The 21,766-nt window shown below is 47.8% G+C and overlaps 2 long non-coding RNA genes across 2 annotated transcripts in view; both read right to left on the bottom strand.

Moving 5' to 3' along the window:
* The window catches only part of LOC110259485, a 123,763-nt gene extending 103,084 nt beyond the window's left edge, over window positions 1-20,679 (bottom strand). The window contains exon 1 of the long non-coding RNA XR_002341917.1: window positions 13,476-20,679. This is a non-coding gene — a long non-coding RNA (uncharacterized LOC110259485). The remainder of the gene's footprint in view (window positions 1-13,475) is intronic.
* On the bottom strand, window positions 741-12,176 carry LOC110259488. The gene is made up of 2 exons (XR_002341920.1): window positions 10,251-12,176; window positions 741-1,196 (listed from the first exon to the last, which is right to left on the bottom strand). It is a non-coding gene; the product is annotated as an uncharacterized LOC110259488 (long non-coding RNA).

Here is a 21,766-nt window from a genome sequence, read left to right as displayed (position 1 = left end):
CGAGCAAGCAAATAAAGCCTCCCCTTCACGGCCTAGGTTGAGAGCTCTGTTGTCACAGGCAATAAGGGCTTAGCCCCAAATCTCCACATAGCTCCATCTCCCTGTTACCAGGGCCTCTGAGCCTCCATCCTATGGGGACCGATCCCCCTGCCCCCCACCCCCGTGCCAGGGGGTCAGACGCTCCCCAGGGGAAGCACTGTCTGAGTCATTGCTGTTTTCCAAACCCTTCCCAAGGGGAGCCAGCCTGACGCCATCATGCCAGACAGTGGTGCAATGAAACCGAATCTTTGACGTCACGGATGGGCGAGAGGGATAAACTGTGTCCCTCCAAGAGATGACCAAGGTGACGCTCCAGCTTTGCAAGTCTGGTGAACAGCACTTCATAAACTCCAGATTCAGCAGCAGATAATTCACAGATACCACTGGAGCTCACTTCTGTGGATACTCTGCCCATTCACCATGAGGCAGACAGGGGCCGCCCCGCACCTGCACCCCAGCCTTGCCCCCTAGCCTTGCCCCCTCTCCCCCCACGGCGAAGGCTGAGTGGGAAGATTTGGGTGTAAGAACAGGCCCTCTTAGAGAACAGGCTGAAGGGATGTACCTCTTGTTAAATCTTTTTAATTAGGTTTCCAATAGTTGGATGAGAGCATCTTCTCATGATAATATCATTGGGTACCTTTAAATATAGCACTTCCAAATCTGTAAACTGTGATTTGAGGTCCGAGTGAAAGAAAATGGTTCTTTTATCCCACATTTTTATTGGCATATAATTTACATCAAGTGACATGCTGCTCAGGTTTTAAGTGTTTCGTTCAATCCATTTTTGAAGAACGTTTACCAAGACATGGAATATTTTTTTCTCTTCCAGGAAGTTCCCACACCTCTTCTCAAATTTCCACTCCCAGAATCAACCGCCCATCTGACTTTTATCACCGTAGCTTGGTTTTTGCTACATTAGAATTTCTTATACATGGACCACACAGTACGCATATCTTTGTATCCACCTTCATTCACTCATCGTAGGTTTGGGATTCAACCATGACACCGTGCATAATTAGAAGCTCATTCCTTTGCATTGCTTGGTCCTGTGTCGCATGCCTACACCACGATGCATTTATCCATTCATTCTTCACTGATGGACGCCTGGGCTGTGTTCCAGTTTCAGCATTCTATGAATAAAGTTACTAAGAACACTCCTATGCAAAAAAAAAAATGTGAAAATATATTTTCATTTCTCTCAGGTCAACATCTAAAGCGGAATTGCTGGTCATAGGGTAAACTTTTTTTTTTTTTTTTGGTCCTTACTGGTGGCATATGGAAGTTCCTGGGCCAGGGTCTGAATCCAAGCCGCAGCTGTAACCTATGCCACAGCTGCAGCAATGCCAGATCCTAAACCCACTGCACCACAGGGGAACTCCCAGGGTAAACATATTTTTAACTGGTTTAGACAGTGCCAATTTTCCAAAGTGGTTATACCGTTTTATACTCCTACCAGCCATGCATTAGAGTTCCAGTCCTTCTGCATCCTCTCTCACATTTCATACTGTCAGTTTTTTTCTCACTTTAATCCTTTTGGTAGCTAACCTCCGGTGGATAACTAGGAGTGATTCACTGTAATTTTAATTTGCATCTACCTGAAGCTTAATGATGTTGAACACTTTTTCAAGGGCTTACTTTTTTAGGGGATATACTTCTGCATATCCTACTTGGTGAAGTTTCTATTAAAGCTGTTTTGCCCATTTTTAATTGGAATGTCTTTATTATGGAATTGCAGAAATTTTTATATTCTGGATGCAAGGCTTCTGTCAGCATATGTGTTAGCCAATTCATTTCCCTAATAGTGTCTTTCGATGACCATGTATTTTTTTTTTTTATGAAATCCAACTTACCAAATTTTATTTTTATGGCCCATGCTTTCTGTGGCCTCTCTAAGAAGTCTTTGGCTACCCCAAAGTCGCAAAAAAGTTCTTCTATGTTTTTTCCAGCCCTTTTATGGCTTTCGCTTTCATGTTTAAGTCAATAACCCATATTGAACTGATGTTTATAGATGATTAAAGGTAGAAGCCAAGGTTCTTTTCTTTTCAAATGGATATCAATGGTTCCCATACCATTTGCTGGAGAGATTTTTCATTCCCTATTGAATTTCCTTGACACCCTTGTCAAAAATCTTTGGACCACCTATCTGTAGATCTGTGTACAGACTCCATTGTGTTCCTTTTATCCATTTATTCAGACTTTCATCAATATGACACTGTCTTGATTACTGTAGCTATGCAGTCAGTCTTGTAATAAGGCGGGGTAAGTCTTCCAAATGTGTTTTACCTTTTCAGTATTGTTTTGGTTATTCTAGGCCTTCTTGTCTTTCCATAAAAATTTTAAAATCACTCTGTCAAAGGGAAAAACACCCACTTTGTGGGCCTTCATTTGGAATTGATCAATTTGGGCGAATTGACATTTTAATAATATTGAGTCTTCTAATCCACAAACATGGTACATATTTTCATTTACTCAGATCTTCTAATATTTCTGTCAGCAATATTTTATAATTTTAGTCTCATGCATCTTTCATTAAATGTATCCTTAATCATTTAATTTTTATGCTAGAGTAAATGTTATTTATAATTTTCTCATTGTCGACTATTCATTTCTGGTATATGGAATCATAACTTTGTTACACCTTTCACTACTGCAAAATAAAATGATTACCTTACTCATTTTTTGAAAAATCCTTAGGAGTCTTTTTGTAAAAAATCATGTTACCTGTAAATAAAGACGATTTTGCTTCTTCCTTTCCAATCTATTTGTGCTTTATTGATTGCGCTTATATTATTGTCTTGTCTAAGACTTCCAATAAAATGCTGAATAAAATTTGTGACAGAGGCATCATCATTTTGTCTTCAACCTCTGCGAGAAAGAATTCACTGGAGGGTTTTGTAGATGCTATTTGTCAGGCTGAGAGAGACCCCTCTTGTGCCTTGAATGGGTGTCAACTTTTCTCCATAGCTTTTTCTGCATCTCTGAAAATAAGATTTTCTTCTGTAGCCAAAGTGGTAAATTATACTGATTGATTATTAGCATTACATCAACTTTATATTCCTGGGACATACTCTACTCTTTTCTATATATTACGGATTGCATTTGCTAATCATTTTTGAGGATTTTATACCTATGTTAATGAGGAGCTATAATCTGTAATTTTTTCTTTTTTTTTTTTTTTTGCGGGATGGCGGGGGTGCTGCACTAATGGCTTATGGAGATTCCCAGGCTAGTGGTTGAATCAGAGCTACAGCTGCCAGCCTACACCACAGCCACAGAAACACAGGATCTGAGCCGCGTCTTTGCCCTACACCACAGCTCACAGCAATGCTGGATCCTTAACCCACTGAGCGAGGCCAGGGATTGAACCGACAACCTCATGGTTCCTAGTCAAATTCATTTCTGCTGCGCCACGATGGGAACTCCATGTAATTTTCTTTTCTTATAATGTCCTTGTCTGGTACAGGTATCAAAGTAAGCCTGGACTCAGACGTTGGGAAGTATTCTCTGATACTCTACGTTCTGAAATCGTTTGTGTAGAATTGATATGAGTTCTTCCTTAAATATTTGAAAGAATTCACCAGAAAAACTATCGGGGCCTGGACATTTGTTTGTGGGAAGTTGTTTCATTACAAAGTCAATTTCTTTAGTGAATACAGGATTTAGATATTGTTTCTTCTTGTGTCAGTTTTACAAGATTTTTTTTTTCTTTTTACAGGTACCCCTGTGACATATGGAAGTTCTCAGACGAGGGGGTCCAATCTGAGCTGCAGCTGGGACCTATGCCACAGCCACATCCACCCCAGATCAGAGCCGCACGTCTGACTTACGGCACAGCTTGCGGCAATGCCAGATCCCTAACCCAGTGAGCAAGAACAGGGATCTAACTTGCATCCTCACAGGGACAATGTCAGGTCCTTACCCTGCTGAGCCACAACAGGAACTCCTATAAGTTATGTTTCTTAAGTAATGTGTCCTTTTCATCCAAGCCACTGATGACTTAGATGTTTTTAAATGTTGGATATTTTGTGGAATTGGATGTTTTGTAGCCTATTACAGTAAAATTGTTCATAATACCACCCCGTCATCCTTCTAATGTCTTCAGCGATGCTCCCTTTTTAGTTCTGGTGTTAATAATTTGCGTCTTCTCACTTTTTCTTTTTGCTTTTTAGGGCTGCACTCATGGCACACAGAGGTCCCAGGCTAAGGGTTTAACTGGAGTTACAGCTGCTGGCCTATACCACAGCCATAGCAACACAGGATCCGAGCAGCGTCTGCAACCTACACCACAGCTCACAGCAGTGCCGGATCCTTAACCCACTGAGTGAGGCCAAGGACTGAACCTGCAACCTCATGGTTACTAGTTGGATTCATTTACACTGTGCCACAACAGGAACTCCTCACTTTTTCCTTTCCAAAATTTTTCCTTTTCTTTTTCTTTTTTTTTATTTTTAGGGCTGCACCCACATTATGTGGAGGTTCCCAGGCTAGGGGTCTCATCAGAGCTGTAGGTGCCAGCCACAGTCACAGCCACAACACCACGGGATCCAAGCTGCGTCTGCAACCTACACCACAGCTCACGGCAACGCCAGATCCTTAACCCACTGAGCAAGGCCAGGGATTGAACCTGCGTCCTCATGGATGCTAGTCAGATTCATTTCCCCTGAGCTACAACGGGAACTCCTATAATTTTTTTAGCAGTTAAAAAAAAACAAAACGTAAAATCTATCCTCATAACCATTTCTAAGTCTTACGTATATTCACATTGTTGTTAACCAATTCCCAGAATGTATATTTACACTGTTGTTAATTGATCTCCAGAACTTTTCATCTTGCAAAACTGAAATTTATATCCATGAAATAACAAATTTTCTAGGTGTTTATCAATTAATCTTTTTAACAAATCAATATTAATCTTTCTGATTTGCTCTAGTATTTGATTTCTGTTTTCTGATTTTCACTCTTATTTTGGTTTAATTAGCTCATTTACAAGCTCATTTCTTATAAACGTTTTAAGGTGAAAACAAAAGTAATTGATTTGGGGACAAAACTTTCATTGAAAATTACATGCACCCCTATGTTCACTGCAGCACTATTCACAATGGCCGAAACATGGAAACAACCTAAATGTCCTTCCACAGATGAATGGATTAGGAAGAAGTGGTATATATACACAATGAAATACTACTCAGCCATAAACAAAGAACAAAATAATGCCATTTGCAGCAACATGGATGGAACTAGACTCTCATACCAAGTGAAGTAAGTCAGAAAGAGAAAGACAAATACCATATGATATCACTTTTTTTTCTGGAATCTAATATATGGTACAAATGAGCCTATTTATAGAAAAGAAACAAGTCATAGGCATGGAGGACAGATTTGTGGTTGCCAAGGGGTAGGGGGAGGGAGTGGGATGGACTGGGAGTTTGAAGTTAGTAGTTGCAAACTATTGTATTTGGAGTGGATAAGCAATGAGATCCTGCTGTATAGCACAGGGACCTCTATCTAATCACATGTGATGGAACATGATGGAGGATAAAGTGAGAAAAAGACTATATATGTGTGTATAACTGGGTCACTTTGCTGTATAGCAGAAATTGACAGAACATTGTAAACCAACTATAATAAAAAAAAATAACTGATTTCACACCCTTTTTTTCTAATATAAGCATTTAAAGCTACACATTTAAAACCTGTGCATTGTATCCCACAAATTTTGATGTCATCTTTTTGTTATCATTAAAGTATTTTCCAATGTCCTTTGTGACTCTTTGACTCATTGGCTATTTAGTCCTGCACGAACTCCTGTATGTAGTCCAATAATTTTTTAAATTTCCAAATATTTGAGGGATTCTGTAGGCATCCTATTGTCATTGATTTCAACTTTAATTCCATTTTGTTCAGAGAACATTCTTAGAATTAAATTATTAAAATGTACTTAGACTTGTTTTATGATCAGGCTTATGGTCTATGTCGAGGAATGCTCCATGTACACTTGAAAGCACATGTGTCTTGCTTGTGTTGGGTGGAGTGTTCAATAAACGTAAATTAGATCAGGTTATTGACAGTGTTGTTCAAATCTTCCACACGATCATCTTTCAATAGATCAATTACTGAGAAAATGGTCTCAAATTCTTCAGCTTTGATTCAGCTTCAGGTCTGTCAATTTTTGCTTTATGTGTTTTGGAGCTTTGCTCTGAGGTTTAAATTTTAGATTTTTATGTCTTTGTGATTAACACTTAATGTCATCATAAAATGCCCCTTTAATCTTTGTCACCTTGAAGTCTACTCATTCTGATATTAATACAGCTTCAACTGTCTTCTTACACATAGTGTTTGCATGGTATCTTTTCCCAACTTTTAATTTTCCTTCTGTTTGTGACTTTATACTTAAAGGGTATTTCTTATAAACCAGGTGTAGTTCAGTCTTGCATTTTTATTGTCTGACAATGTCTGCCTTTTAAATTGGGAAGGTTAATCCATTTACATGCAATTCAATTATTTATATATTTTCATTTTAAATAGATCAAATTTGTGTTTGATTATTATTGGTCCTTCATGCCCTTTGTTTTTCTGTTCCTCCTATCCTGAATTTTTGGAATTAAGCCAGTATTTTTAATATTTCATTTCATCTTCCCTACTGACGTTAGGCATGCCTATTTGTATTTTATTTTAGTGATGTCTCCAGAGATTACATGTTTATATTTATCACTTAACTTTCAAAAAATATTTTATCACTTCCTGAATGGCTTAGGAACTAATGACAGTATATTTGCAGTTACAACACTCTCACCCTTTGTGCCTTTGTTGCCATAGGTTTTAGATCTAAAAGACAATAAACATCCGTATTCCTTTGTTATTTTTACTTCAAATGACCAACTATCTTTAAAGACTCATAAAAGTGCTTTGAATTTATAGTCTCCTTCATTCTTTCTGGTGTTTTCATTCATACTAGTCCTTCCTGGAGGACCAGGTTGTCTTTTGAAATAATTTTCTTTTAGCCCATAGAACTCCATTTAGCATTTCCTGCTCTTCTGGAAATTGATTCTTTCAGCTGTTGTTTGCGTGACTATGTCTCTATTTCATCCTCATTTTTAAAGTATATTTTCACTGGATATAGAATACTAGGTTGACATGGGTTGGTTTGTTGGCTTGTTTTTCCTTGTGGCACTCTAAAGATGACATCCCATTGCCTCTGGTTTCTAGGATTTCTAATGAAAAGTCAATTCTCATTCTCGTCATCATTCCTCTATGTCTATGATAAATCTATGGTAAATATTTTTCTTTGTCCTTTTCTAGCAATTTAACAATGATCCTGATTGGAGTTATCTAAGCTTCTTAGACTTAAGGTGGTTTGACTTTTTTTCATTAGTTTTGGAAAATATTTGGTCCCTATCTCTTCAAATATTTTTTCTGCCCTTTTCTCTCTCATTTTTTTCTAGGATTCCAATGAAAAGTGCATTAGACTTTTTCGTTTTATCCCTTATAGCTCAAATGCTGTTTCATTTTTGAAACTCTTTTCTCTTTTTGTTTCTGTTCAGGTGATTGCTATTGACAGGTCTTTATTGATTCTTTCTTCGGTTGTGTCCCATTTCCTAAATTCACCAACAAAATTTTCATGCCTGACATCTCATTTTTCATTTCTAGTATTTTCATTTAGCTCTTTTTAATACTTTCCATAACTCTGATGGAATTCTCTGTCATGCATGTTGCCCACCTTTTCCACTAGATCATTTTAACATACTTATCACAGTTATTTTACAGTTCCTGTCTGATAATTTTAACATTTGGGCCAACTTTGGTCTGGTTCTATTGATTATTTTATCTCTTGACAAGTAGCCATATCATTATTTGGAGAATGTGTATGTGCCATTAGTTTATACTGAATGCTACACAGTGTCTGCAAAATATATTTAGTGAGGTAAATACTCCCTAAAATGGAGAATTCCTTTCTTCCATCAGGCTGTTAATGACACAAGTTTCATTAGTGTCTAGTCTGTAACAAGGCTGGGTTTAGACTTCATTACTGCTTTAGTCATAGTCTGTATTTCAAATTTTCTTAGTGGTGGACCCATGCTCAGGCTGCCCAACACTTAGGGTGAAGCCAAATATAATAGATTCTATGAATTCTCCTCTGCCACCACCAACTTCAGCAGGCTCAAATGCTGCACTACCGAAGAGGTCTCTCTCAGCATCCCTGTGCCTCTCCTAGTGGTTCACTGCTGCCTGGTGCTTCGTGCAAGGCCCAGCATTTAGCTCTATATATCTGTGCCTCAGAGAGGATCACTCTTCACCCTCCTGTCTGTTCTCCAATGGGAGTTTACACTGTCTCATGCTCAGTGCGGAACCAGAGCTTGGGGAGGTTTCTGGCCCTCACCCAGTAGCAGATAATCACTGACTCTTTTCCATGTTTTATCTAAGAGGGTTCCACTTGGTTTTCCTGCACTGGCCCTCAGTGCTAGGCAGGCCTTGTATGCCTCTGCCTCAGGGGTGGGCCTTTCTCAACACTCCTGCCCTCTCCTGGTGGCAGATAACTTCTGCCTTTAATTCTTGGAAGGTCAGGAAACAGGAGAGTTTGTATTGGTTCTCCTGCTTGAACTATAGACTCAGGCAGGTTTGTGTACCTTTTCTCTTTATTCTCCTGTCCTGCCCCCAATCCTCCCTGCCAGCCAAAAGAAGCATGAAGACACCTCCTTTGCCTGGGGCTTTCACAAATTCCAAAGTGTTATGCTACCCATCTTTGGCTCTTAAAAATTCATTCCAACTTCAGCTGTTTTCTTCTCACTTGCTTCTGTCATGCCCGCCTCCTCTTGCTGCAGCTCAGCCCAAGATGAAGATGAAACAATCATGTGTTCCAGCTCTTCTGGGAGGGGCTGTCATCCTTTGGACCTTAATTAATCAGCATACCTTATGTCCTCAGCTTCTGACAGACTTAAAAATACATGATTTTGCAGAGGGCCTGGATTCTTCTTATTGTTAGAGTGGGAGAAACCTCTTCTTGCAACTTTTTCCATGCCAGGCAGAAGACCTCCTTAAATATGAATATGAATAATAAACAACCTCTCCCTCTTCTGGTATGAATTTACAAGATTTAAGACACAAATTCACTTTTTGTATCTGTATTCTTTCCTAGTGAAACTGTAATAAAATCTTGCCACTTTCCTTTAGTCTCACAGGTCCTTGCACAGAGAACTCATGAACAGTAATGGCATAAGGAATTGGTGCACAATCACCAAAGGAATGGGTAACATTAGAACAACCACAACAAACATCTGTCGGGCACACCGCAGGTGAAGCAGGCCATATCTCATGCATGTATGATTTTATGTTTCACAACTTGGTGAACTAGATAACTGTTTTCCAGATGTCAAAATTCATGTTCCGAGAAATGAAATGACTTGTCCAAGGCCATACAGCTACTGCCGAGAGAAACCAAGACTTGAATTTGAAGCGGTCTGGATTCTAGAGTCTCCACTCTTAACCTCCACTGTATAAAGGAGTGAGTGAGGGGTTAAATATTTACTTAAACTAAATTTTCTTATTTTGATGCTCCAACTTCTAATTCATAGAGCTCTCCATACATCCAGGGTTAGGGCAACACACACACACCCCCACACACACCCCTTTTCACATAAATCTGCCACAAAGAAATGCCATTCACACAATTCATCTCATCAGAATGCTCTTACATCACCCTACTGCCTTTAGAAGGGGACACCTTCCAGCCCACCCACCCATTGTAACGGGCAGAAGGCCAAGGCTGGATGGAGGTTTGCAGAGTGTGGCAGCAGGGCAAGGCTCCTAAGCAGGACTAGCCTGCAGAGGAGTCCTGGGAAAAATGCAGAGAGAAGATGAAACTGGCTTTTGAGAGCCTCTGAGGCACGGGGGGGGGGGGGGTCTGCTGACGGCCTGACTTGGGGACGGAGTGGGAAGCCTTGATGCACTGTGGGGTCATCCACTAGTGGAGCCGAAGGCCCAACTCACAGTCTTAAGGAAGTGGAAGGAAAAATTATCCATGGAACGACATATGCAATTCAGTACCATAACCTCCCCCACAGCCTGTCTAGAACAGGGCCCGCTTTTCTTGACGCAATCTCTTGGCTGTTCAAAGGAAGACTTTCCCGAGTCCCTTTAAAATTAGAGACGTTGCCATTAGGGGCGAAGAGATCAAAAGCAGCTTAATCTCCTCTATCAGCGGGCCAGCCACTTACCAGGTCTGAGAATGTTCCCCACGTGCTGCTTCCTGAGCCTGCCTGACAGTCCCTGGGGTTGGTACCTTGGATCTTGGAACACAGAAATATGGTTTCACTTATGCAGGTTGCTATCTCTGGGAGACGCGGGGAATGATAACACAATGGCCCAATCATCTCCCACCTCAATGGCGGCAAAACGGTATTTCGGAATTCATAATTGGAATAGCTGTGGTTGCTTTCTTTAAAGAGGGATCAAAACATGGAAATCCATCCAAGAGCGCTGCTCGTGTAACCTGAGAACGGGCGGTGATCATTAATGGAGCATGTGCAAGGCACTTGCCCTCCTGTCCTTGAGAAAGAGTCCCTCGGCATTCCTCAGGGAGCAGGGGGCCCTGGGGCGCCAAGCACTTGGGAAGGCACTGCTTCTGCAAGAGGCTGGTATTGCGGGCTTACCTGGTCTAGGCTCTCTCTTACACCACCGGACTGCTACCAATCAAGGTTGCATTATTAGAAGTACACTTCCAAGAACAAAGGAGGTGAGGCCCTTCTTGCCTCTGTATGACTCACTTAGGGGGTGCTGCATTTGCAACCCTTGTACCTTACTGCGGACTTTGTCCCAACAGAGTGAGCCCTGTGGAGGGGTGCTCAGGATGAGAGGAGTTGTGTGACCAAGACCTGCGAAGTGGTTATACAGTCCGGATGAATTTAGCCTGGTTATATCTTTATTTCTGTCCTATTTATCAGCACTCTACCCCATACTCAAACCTTTCTGACTCTGTACTCTAATCTCACACACACTGATCCTTCGCCCACAAATATACCTTGGCTTCTTGACAGCAGGGATGAGGGTTGGTGGTTAGCACACAATACCTGGCATGCTTGGGAAATGTTTGTTGAATGAATGAATGAGGGAGTAAAAAGACAAACAAACAGGCTGCCTTAGAAGGATGAATTCCCACATGGCAGTATCTGCCCACCTGGCTGGTCCGTGGGATGGCGGGAAGACCCTGGCCTGCTGATGGAAGCAGGTAATGACACTCCAGCTGCCTTCCAAAGAGGTGCTGGGGTTAAAGGACTAAGGTCCTCCGGAATCTAGAAGCAAATTGGGCTTCCACCCAAGAAAGCATAATAATGATTAACAAATTGGAAGACACCAAAGATTGGGGTCAAGGCAGAGTCCTGAAGCTGTGGGACCCTGGGTAAATTTCCAAGCCCCTCTGCGCCTTTGCTTCCTTTTGTGTCAAATAGCTAAAAATCACAGCCAGTTGATGGGTGATGGTTCCAGGGAAGGACACATTAAAAACAAGTGAGAGCCCTAAATAATACCTCTTCAGGGGAGGAAAGGGAGAAAACAGTGACGATAAGGGAGATAAGTGCCATCGGGGGAGGGGACGGTCTGGCCTGAGGTATGGGGTAGGAAGAGGGGGGGCAGCCCTGGAACTCACTGGGCCCAAAGTGCTCAAGTCCTTGACTTACAGGCAGCCCACCAGGAGGTCTGGGTTGACGCTAAACCCAGCCAGGAGGCTGGCAGTGGAGAGGAGGCAGAGGCTGGGTCTCTGCACAGAGACAGAGGGCCCTGTGCCAAGGTCTGCACATCCAGGACAGGAGGATGAAGCTCATGACTGCGGTTCTATTGCCATCAACCCTATGCAGAGAACACACCCAGAACCTCATATTTGTGTTCCCCCCTTGCTTTGGCCACTAGGAGGCTCAGACTCTAATTTGCAGCCTACCCCCAGGAAAAGCACTGGACTGGTGGCCTTTTTCTTTTTTCTGTTTTCAGTCCCCTCCTATGAGACCATAAGCTCCCAGGGAGCAGGAACCATGGCTATTTGGTTCACTGCTCTACCCACAGAGCCAGGTACACAATCAACACTCAAGAGATACTTGCTGGATGTCCTGTCACACACCTGTTTCCTTACCCTCTTTTTTTTTTTTTTTTTTTTTTTTGTCTTTTTAGGGCCGCACCTGCAGCATGTGGAGGTTCCCAGGCTAGGGGTCGAATCAGAGCTACAGCCACAGCCACAGCCATGCCAGATCCGAGCCACGTCTGTGACCTACACCACCACTCACAGCAACGCCGGATCCTTAACCCACTGAGCAAGGCCAGGGATTGAACCTGCAACCTCATGGTTCCTAGTCAGATTTGTTTCTGCTGCGCCACGATGGGAACTCCCCCTCTTTTCCTTTTGCCCCAGTTTCTTCCCTTATGGCGTGTTTATTCTGCTCTAGCAGCCGTATTTCTGAAACCACCTCAAGTCCTCTTCTGCACAAGGTGGGGTAAAAATAAATACATGAGAAAAAGAGATGCCTAACAAATAAAGAACCCATGGATGCATCCGTCCCCCAAGCAGCTTGTGTAACGTGGCTCCGCTGACCTTTCCCGCTCCCTCCCAGAGGCAGGCTGGGCGGGTACAGGCGCAGAAGGCGCTGGTTCTGAAGTTCAGCTTTGTCCTTAGGAGGCCCTCCTACCACGCTGCTCCCAGAGATTGGGTTACCTCCAGACCCAGCTGAAAGGTTGCCTAGCAACGCTCATCGGACTCCTCACCTCTAAATCCCTCATTTGTGTCTTACACGTACACAGTGTGGTGTGAGCGTGACCCCGAGCCCCATCCTCCTCCCCCAGCTCCCCGCCTGAAACAGGCTGCTCCGCCTGCATTGCCAGAACCTCCTTCTGTGCCTCGCCTGTGACTTCCAGCCTGGACCCCTGCTGCTTCCCGTCGAGCATGAGCACAGAGGCAGACAAGCAGACGAGGTTCGAGCCCCAGAGCCACCACGGCAGATTAGCACAAGGCAGAGAGAAGAAGGACAAAAGATGAGCTGTCAGCCCGCAAAGGTCCCGCTGATGCAGACCTGTCACCCCCTGGGGCCGCCTCCTTTGAGATTGTCTGCTCTCAGGAAAACCTTTGATTTTTCATGCAGAGGGTCGAAGACAGGCACACATGTAAATAAATGAAGTGCAGCTTAAGAACATGTCTAAACAATGCGTGAAAACACATACCCTTACTCTAAAGTAAGATAGTATGCCAACTGTTGCATTTGGACACGATAAGCCATGAGACCCTGCTGGATAGCACGGGGAACTCTACCCAGCCACTTGTGATGAAACATGATGGAGGAGAAGGTGAGAAAAAGAATAAATAGATAGACAGTCACTTTGCTATACAGCAGAAATTGATGGAACATACGTCAACTATACTTTAAAAAATTAAAAAATAAAGGAAGGCAGTACGCAGCACCCACCTGGGGAAGCAGGAATGCAGAAGGAGTCTGCGAGACACAGCTTCATGCGCCCTCAAATTTTCTATGTGCCTTTCCAAGGGCCATGAAAAAGAACAAAGCAGCCCCAATTCAGAGACTCACAAGCGTGGGCCAGGGCAGTAGACGTGGGGCATCTCCCCTTTCCTCTGGCTCTAAGCAACCTTGCCAGCCAACCTCTTGGCTGCCAGCAAGGATCGATTTTGCTGTGGCCTCTCTCGCTGCTCTTCCAGCTTAACTACCAGGCAACTGTCAGCCACAAGACTGTCTGGAGGAAAACATGGATCTTTCCCCTTTCCTCAAAGAGCAAAGCCGTGCCTTCCTGACCTGGGTCTAACGCCAGTCCCCTCCATCAGGCCTCTGTCCCTCGGCCAAAAGTTAAAACATTAAGCATGACACACCAAAAAAAAAAAAAAAAAAGGCAACAGAGCCATTTAAGCTCTTTATGATGAAATGTACTTTTGATAGGGAAATGAAGACCAGATGAGGGGAAAGCATCAAAGCGAGATATTGTGGAGCTGTGCTGGCCAAGAGGTGGCCACGCCACTGGCCACATAGGTCTCTTTGAGTTTCCCGGGAATGCATTACAATGAAAGACAAATAAAACCCAGTCCTTCCAGTGCGCTAGCCACACGTCCAAAGCAGACCCACGTGGCGGGTGGCTCCTGTGTCAGTTGGCTCCGATATTCAAGAACATTGCCGTCATTGCAGAAAGTTCTACTGGACAGCACTGCCATGGATCATTCTAAGAGCAGGCTGTGGTCACAGTGGTCTGTCCCCAACATGGTGCAGTCTGTCCACAGGCCCTGTTGGATGCCCATATGCCCCTGATCAACCCTGGTCCTCAGTTTCCAAAAAATAAATAAATAAATAAAGCCTTAGCATCCAAGGCCCAGACACCTCTGGAAAATTTTCCTAGCACCCAAAATGCCACATCTCAGCCAGACTTATCCTGGCATCCAAAGTTAGCCTGTGACCCATCCCGCGAGCCCACGTCCCCCCTGCTCTAGGGGCGTAGTGGATGGATAGGCAGCCCTCCGTAAGAGGTGAACGTGAACTTATTTGGAAAAAGAGTCTTTGCAGATGCAACGAGGAAAAGGTCATCCTGGGTTCATTCACAGGCCCTGACGCCAAGGACAAGTGTCTTGATAAGCAGGGCAGAAGAGACAGAGAGAAGAGAAGGCCGCCTGAAGACGGAGGCAGGAATGAGTTACGGAGCTCCAAGCCAAGGAGAGCCCGGGCCGCCGGCAGCCACCAGAAGCTCCAAGTGACGCATGCAACAGATACTCCCTGAGAGCCTCCGGGGGGAGCCAACCCTGCCAACACCTGGATTTTGAACTTCTGGCCTCCAGAACGGTGAGAGAATAAATTTCTGTTGTTTTAAGCCAGCTAATTTGTTACAGCAGCCCGAGGAAACAAATGCGAGGGGTTAATGGCAAATTATGACGGAATGGGTTTCCTCTCCCAAAGGAATCCCCTCCTGGCCTGTGACTTCCAGCCTGGACCCATGGGTCCCCGCTGAGCCCGAGCAGAGGCTGAGTTCTGAGCCCCACCCCCCGTAGTTCTGACTTGCACGTGCCAGAAAGAAGCACGTGCTGCGGGTGACAGAGTGATCTGGGGACAAGGACGCCTCCTCAGGACTCCTCCAATGATGCTACACAGATGGCTGTGGCACCCCTCCCACTGTCCAGGCCCTTCTCCCCACGGCGCCGGGCGAGGCTGCCCCTTCTCCCCTCTCTTCTCATGCTGGTCTCATTCCTATCCTTACGCCTGGGTTCATCTCCAAAGCCACCCACTCCAGGAAGCCTCCTCGGACCACCCCACTCCAGCCTGACAGCTGCACACCATGGCAGAAGGAGCCCTGGGTTCTAGGCTCGGCACAGCCACAGCCTCACGGTGAGACCCCCATCAGTCTGTCTCTGCGTCTCTCTGGGCCTCCCTCGGTCCATCTACAGCATGAGGGGTGAGGCTAGGCCGTCTCAACCACTTCCAGCGCTCATGGGGCACACTGACTGGTTTGTACCACTATTCACCTTTTCTGCCTGACATGCAGTAGATACTAAATAATAGCCATAATATTCACTGTGATGATAAAAAACTAACATTTATCACATCAGACAGGATGCTAAATGCTTTACATATATTATCACACTAGATCAATTTTTTTCTTTTTTTTTTGGAATGGATGGCTGAAGACAAAGGAGGGATGGATGCAGGGAGGGCAGAGTGCTCTCTAACCAAGTACCAGACTCGCCAAGGCAGAACCAGCGTGGAGCTTAACTTACCACGAGGGGCTCAGTAAATATGCAGGGGGAACACTAAGCAACTTACAGAAGGGAGAGATTTAGCAAGTCTCTTCTATGGGAATAGGGTACCCCCATTCCCAGTGGCCTACCCACCCCTCTCCCTCCCGTGGGCTGTAGGAAATTCTGAAAGGACTCAGCCTCGAACGAGAGAACGCCGACAGTAAGAGGATTCTTGCCCTGATGCTTACCTGAGCATCTCTGAATTTGTTCTCCAGCCCACTGGCCTGGCTGCCCTGGAGCAGAGGGACACGGGGACTCAGCTCAGACCATAAACCAGTAGGATTAACCCCCATGTCAATACCTGCTTGTTGTCAGGGAGCTGCTCGGTCGCCGGAGAGCCCTCTGAGATGACGTATTCCCTGCCACCTTGGCCTGCTCCCCTGGGCTGCCACGTCTCCCCTTCCCTTGTTTATATCGAGTAACCTGAGCTCCGCGGGCCTGACCGAGGCGTGTGAGTTCTGACACGGCCCAGAGAGGCCAGGATGGCTGCTGTCGGCCTTGTTCTCATTACTCTGCTGAGACGGGGCCTTGATCACATTACCCATCATTCAGGCTCCCCAGGGGATCAGCCGCTGGTTCCGAGGGCACAAGGTAAACCCGGGGAGGTCTTAGCAATGCCTATCACTGTCGACCCCCGGGGAACTTGCCGAATGTAAGGCATTCGCGCTCCGTCTCCCACCGGACCCCGGGGCAGGCAGCGAGCCCGCCCTCCGCCGGTGCACCTCGCGGTGCCAAAGGAAAGGCGCCTCATGCTATTAGCTCAAATAAGGAAAATCATGCTGGGGAGATTGAATTTTCTGCAGAGCTGGTGAAACTCGGTGATTTCTGAACACGTGGTGCTGGCAGGCGTGGGGACGTGGGCTGCCAGCCTGCGATTTATCAGCCGATTCTGGAGTCTATGCACAGGTTTATTAAATCAGCATGAGTCCCTCTCCTGCCTTCCTTGCAAATGTGAATCGCGAATCGCCAAAACCCAGAGAACACACGTGACCCAAGAGTTTCTTCTTGGGGCCTGGAGCATCTAGAGAGCTGGGGGAAGAGTGCTGTCAGCGGGAGGTCTCCACCAGCCGGCGGAACGCCCAGGCCAGGCAGAGAGAAGCAGCTAGGTGGGGTGCCCAGAGCACAGGTGCAGGCGGGGCACAGACCGGGGCCCACCTCCGCCCTTACGGGCTCATCCGCTCAGTCCTGCCTGTGCCAGGCAGTGGGCTGTGCATGGGGCACTCGGCCCAGAGAAGGACTTACCCCAGGTTCGGCCCTCACAGAGCTTATGGTCTCATCAAAGTTTTTGGAGCGATTGGAACTGTGTTTCTATCACTGGCCTCGCTGGAAAACGTGGGACACATCATTTCACTTCTCTGAACCTCAGTTTCCCCATTCTGCCACCTACAGGCAGAAGAGTAAATCAAAGGGACATCAAGTCCCGCACGTGGTGCCTGGCTCATCATTCCTGCTGAACCAGCATCTGCCACTTCTCTGGAAAGAAGGCAGTGACGAGTGACATCCTACCGAAACCAGGGGGCCCTCTCCCCATCCGATCCCTACCAACCCTCCCGGTTATGCCCAGACAACCGGGAGCCCAGACACCAGGCTCAGCCCCCTGGAGGCGGTGTGCTGGCACCCACGCAGCTGCGGCTGGAGAGAGCAGTTCTGCCCTGGGGCTCCTGTCCCCTGGAGCCTCAGTTTCAGGCCATCCTTCCTGGCAATCTACAGCAGCACTTCTTTCTCCCTCAGTCTTTTGGCCAGTAGGTCCTGAGCACACTCTCAGCCTCCAGCCGTCGCCTCTCTACAAAATGACCAAGATGGCAACGAGAAGCTTCCTCGCTGCAGCCAGGGCGTCCGGCCACCCTGGCCCACCTTCCGCAGGTCGAGGGCCAAAGACCCAAGATTTCCCTTTAATGCCCCCGCTGGGTCGCCTACTCCCCAGCAAACTTCGCTCCTGGACTCTTGGACTTTCAGTCCCAGGCTCCCCGGACCATCACCTCTGGGGCACAGAGCTCTTAGTCTCGGCCTGGGAGCAGGTGGATTCACTCCTCCCCATGGGACCTGAAGAGAGTGAGCCTATCAAAGCCAGAGCCCTCCCCGCCCCCGCTGGAGGTAGGCTGGTGGGATTTCGGGGGGAAGCCAGGCCCCCTCGGGGCTGTACCACCCTGAGCGTAGCTCCCGGGGCTGCTTTCCCGGCTCTGCTGTCAGCACCGCGGCCACCACTGAGGGTCCCACCCTGTTTCCTCCTTGCAGCCTAGGTAGGCCCTTCGCTCAGCGGCATTACACCCTGCATGTTGACCTCGGGCCACGTGCCTTACCTGTCCAGGCCTCAGGGTGCCCTGAGGTGGGGTGCTGGTCCCTGCTGGGCAGGGTTGTGTGAGAATGAGCAGAGTCGACCTGGCATCCAGAGAGCTGACCAGACATTCGGAACTGGTGTCTGCAGTGGGCACAGGGTGTGTCATGGCCAGGAGGGGCCCATACGCTCTCATGCATTCGAACACACCCCTTCCCTACCCCCCACGCCAAGACAAAGAGCGCTGTGCTAGCCCAACACGACCTCGGGTGGCAGCAGAGCTTTCAGGAGGGAGAGGGTCCCTTGCAGGACCACCAAAGGCCAACCTAGAGGAAACACAGCAAAACCATCACCGCAGCTGCATTTAGGTGACTGCACTACAGAGAACTTCCTTTTTCTATGTTTATCTAATTCCTAAGATTTTTAAATGGGGTTTTTAAAAAGCAGACATCAGGGAGTTCCCGTTGTGGCTCAGTGATTAACGAATCCTACTAGGAACCATGAGGTTGCGGGTTTGATCCCTGGCCTTACTCAGTGGGTTAAGGATCTGGCGTTGCTGTGAGCTGGGGTGTAGGTCACAGACGTGGCTCAGATCCCGTGTTACTGTGGCTCTGGTGTAGGCCGGCGGCTACAGCTCCCATTCAACCCCTAGCCTGGGAACCTCCATATGCTGCGAGTGCAGCCCTGAAAAAAAAAAAAAGCAAACATCAAAAGTGAAAGAAGTGGAGGAAGACGAGGAAGAAGGTGAGGAGCAGGGGGAGCACCTCGGAGCTGAGCACGGGGACGCGTGCACCCTGCGGATGTTCCCAGGGCCCCCTCCCCCAGACAGGACAGAGCCGTCGCGGACCAGCAAGGTGTCAGACAGAGTGGGTCTCACAGTGACCTGAGGCAGAGGTCAAAGACAGAGCCAGGTCTCTGCAAAAGCCCCTACCCAGGACAAGGAGACAAGGCTGGTCAAACGTGGGCACTCTGAGCCACACTCCGTGGTCCCGGACCACAGCCAGCACTTTGGGCTGCAGCTCTGGGGTCTCCCTGACAACCTGGGCTGCAGTGGAAGCCCCTGCAGGTCACTGAGGCTCCCCCAAGAAGGAAGTTGGGACTGAGACATCCCAAGGGTCATTTTAATTCTGTCTTTGACCTTCTTCTGCCTGGAGCAACCACCTTCACAACAGAGATCCCTGGCGCACGGATAGAGCAAAACCGCTGCACACCCTCCTGGGAGGCCAACAGACGCTCTGCCCAGCACACCTCCCCACGGCTGTCTGTCAGCCTACGCACTTCCCAGGACAAACAGCCCCGACTCAGCCCCAAGCACAGATGTGCGGCCACAGAGAGGGAGGGCCGGGCAATGACTTTTCATCACTGCAGTCTGCGTGATGCCTGTCACCCTGCCCTTTCATGCCAGGATCGAGAGGGGCCCAGGAAGGGACACATGTGTCACGGTAGGGGACCGATTACACCTGCTCATATCAAGTCCGTGCCGGGGCTCCTAGTTGCCCAGATGGTAGAGGGGATTTATGGCCCAAACCTGATTTCCCAGAATCCAGGGAAGGCAGGAACAGAGAGACAGAACCTGACAGAGCTTTCTTTCAGGTCTCACTGGGAGCCAGTGTATTTTTGGAGGGCTCTGGCCTCGCCTGCTTGCTGTACTTTATTGCTGGCAGAGAGACGGGAAATTTATTACTTTACAAATCATACCATTCGCAGCATAAATGAACTGTCTGGCCGCGGCACGCTCGAGCCCAGATGATTTGCGAAATGTCTAATGGTAAGCGGAGTTATGCTATCTGCTTACGGCCTCCGAGACAAAAGCCAACCATGAGGCAGAGCATCTGCACAGTGTAACTTGAGGCCGGCAAATTGGCTGCGACTCATAAATGTTGGCTCAGCAGCATTACATAACTCGGTGTGCTCGGCCAGGGACGCAGAGAAACACGGGGCAGCCCCTGGGCCCAGAGAGCCGGCCCTGACGGGGCTATGGATGACAGGCAGGGCACCCCGGGGGCTCGAGGCCCGAGGTCAGGGCCAGGCCGAGCTCCACAGCCCGGCCCGTTCTGAGGTCTGCGAGCAATCAAGAAGTGAGGTGGGCTCGGGGGGCCCGCCTGGGTTGGGGGTGCTTGCTACGGCCCTGCTGCTCCAGATGCCCCAGCTCGGGAGGATGGTTGTGCAATTGCAGCCCCCACATGTGGACAGGAGCCAAGCAGCACCCACAGCCCACCGGGTGGTCCATCCGCCGCCAGTTGGTCTACGGCGAGTGCAGAGGGCTGGTCACATGATCATCAGCACCAAGAGGCTCAGCCTGGTGCCTGGGGTGTGGACATCACTAGGAGGGAGGGCACAGAGCACAGAGGACAGCAAGCAAGTCCCTCCGGCTCTCTGAGCTCATGTCAGTGGTAGCGTCAGCATTCAAATCGGGGCTGCTGTGACCTTGCTCGCGTGTACGTACCTAGGCTGAGCATGGCACGGGGTGGTCCGTGTTTTGACAAAGCCCTAAGAGCAACCTGGGACGTAGGGATGTCCTCATCCCCCTGTTACAGAGAAGCCGATGGAAGCTCAGATGAGCCATGTCCCTTTTCTTTTTTTTTTTTTTGTCTTTTGTCTTTTGTTGTTGTTGTTGCTATTTCGTGGGCCGCTCCCGCGGCATATGGAGGTTCCCAGGCTAGGGGTCAAATCGGAGCTGTAGCCACCCGCCTACGCCAGAGCCACAGCAACGCGGGATCCGAGCCACGTCTGCAACCTACACCACAGCTCACGGCAACGCCGGATCGTTAACCCACTGAGCAAGGGCAGGGACCGAACCCGCAACCTCATGGTTCCTAGTCGGATTCGTTAACCACTGCGCCACGACGGGAACTCCCCATGTCCCTTTTCTAAGCGCATACAGTTGGTGAGCAGCAGAGCCAGGGCGCAAGCGCAGGAGGCTCCGGTTCTGGAGCTTCTGTTTTTCCCAGGGCGCGTGCCTCCTGCAATCCCAAGTGTCACTGTATCACTTCCCGCCACCTCACACTCTGCCCTTTGGGCTAAGGCCATCAGCCACTCCATGGGTAAGAAATGTCCAGCCACAGGTGAGAAAAGGCCCTCAGAAAAGAGGGGTCCACGGAGTTCCCATCATGGCACAGAGATTAACGAATCCGACTAGGAACCATGAGGTTGTGGGTTCGATCCCTGGCCTTGCTCAGTGGGTTAATGATCTAGTGTTGCCATGAGCTGCAGTGTAGGTTGCAGACGTGGCTTGGATCATGCGTTGCTCTGGCTCTGGTGTAGGCTGGCAGCTACAGCTCCAATGAGACCCCTAGTCTGGGAACTTCCATATGCTGCGGGAGCGGCCCATGAAATGGCAAAAAAAAAAAAAAAAAAAAAAGATGAAAAGAAAAGAGGGGTCCACCCTGGGCCCTGAAGCTCTCAGCTTGATTGTCCTCAGGTGTGAGCTCCAAGAGGCACGGGATGGACACACTCTGGGAGGCCCGGGGGAAAAGCTTCCAGACCAGGGGTCTCGGAGTCACCCAAATGCGGCTGCGGCCCAAGAGGAGGAGAAGAGAACGTGTTTCAAACCAATCGGCTGCCCACCCGCAGCTCAGGGACTTGGATGACCTTCGAAGGGCAGGAGAGGGACCCAGCAGAGCTGGCCCATTTGCAGATGGGCCAAAGGGCCCCGCTCGAGGGCAGAGGCAATGCTCCACGCGGCCTGAAAAGGT

This window comes from Sus scrofa, chromosome 2, assembly GCF_000003025.6.
Source record: "Sus scrofa isolate TJ Tabasco breed Duroc chromosome 2, Sscrofa11.1, whole genome shotgun sequence".
In the NCBI taxonomy this organism is placed as follows: domain Eukaryota; kingdom Metazoa; phylum Chordata; class Mammalia; order Artiodactyla; family Suidae; genus Sus; species Sus scrofa.
Note: the sequence above shows the minus strand (reverse complement) of the source record. Positions and strands in the feature narration are given on the sequence as shown.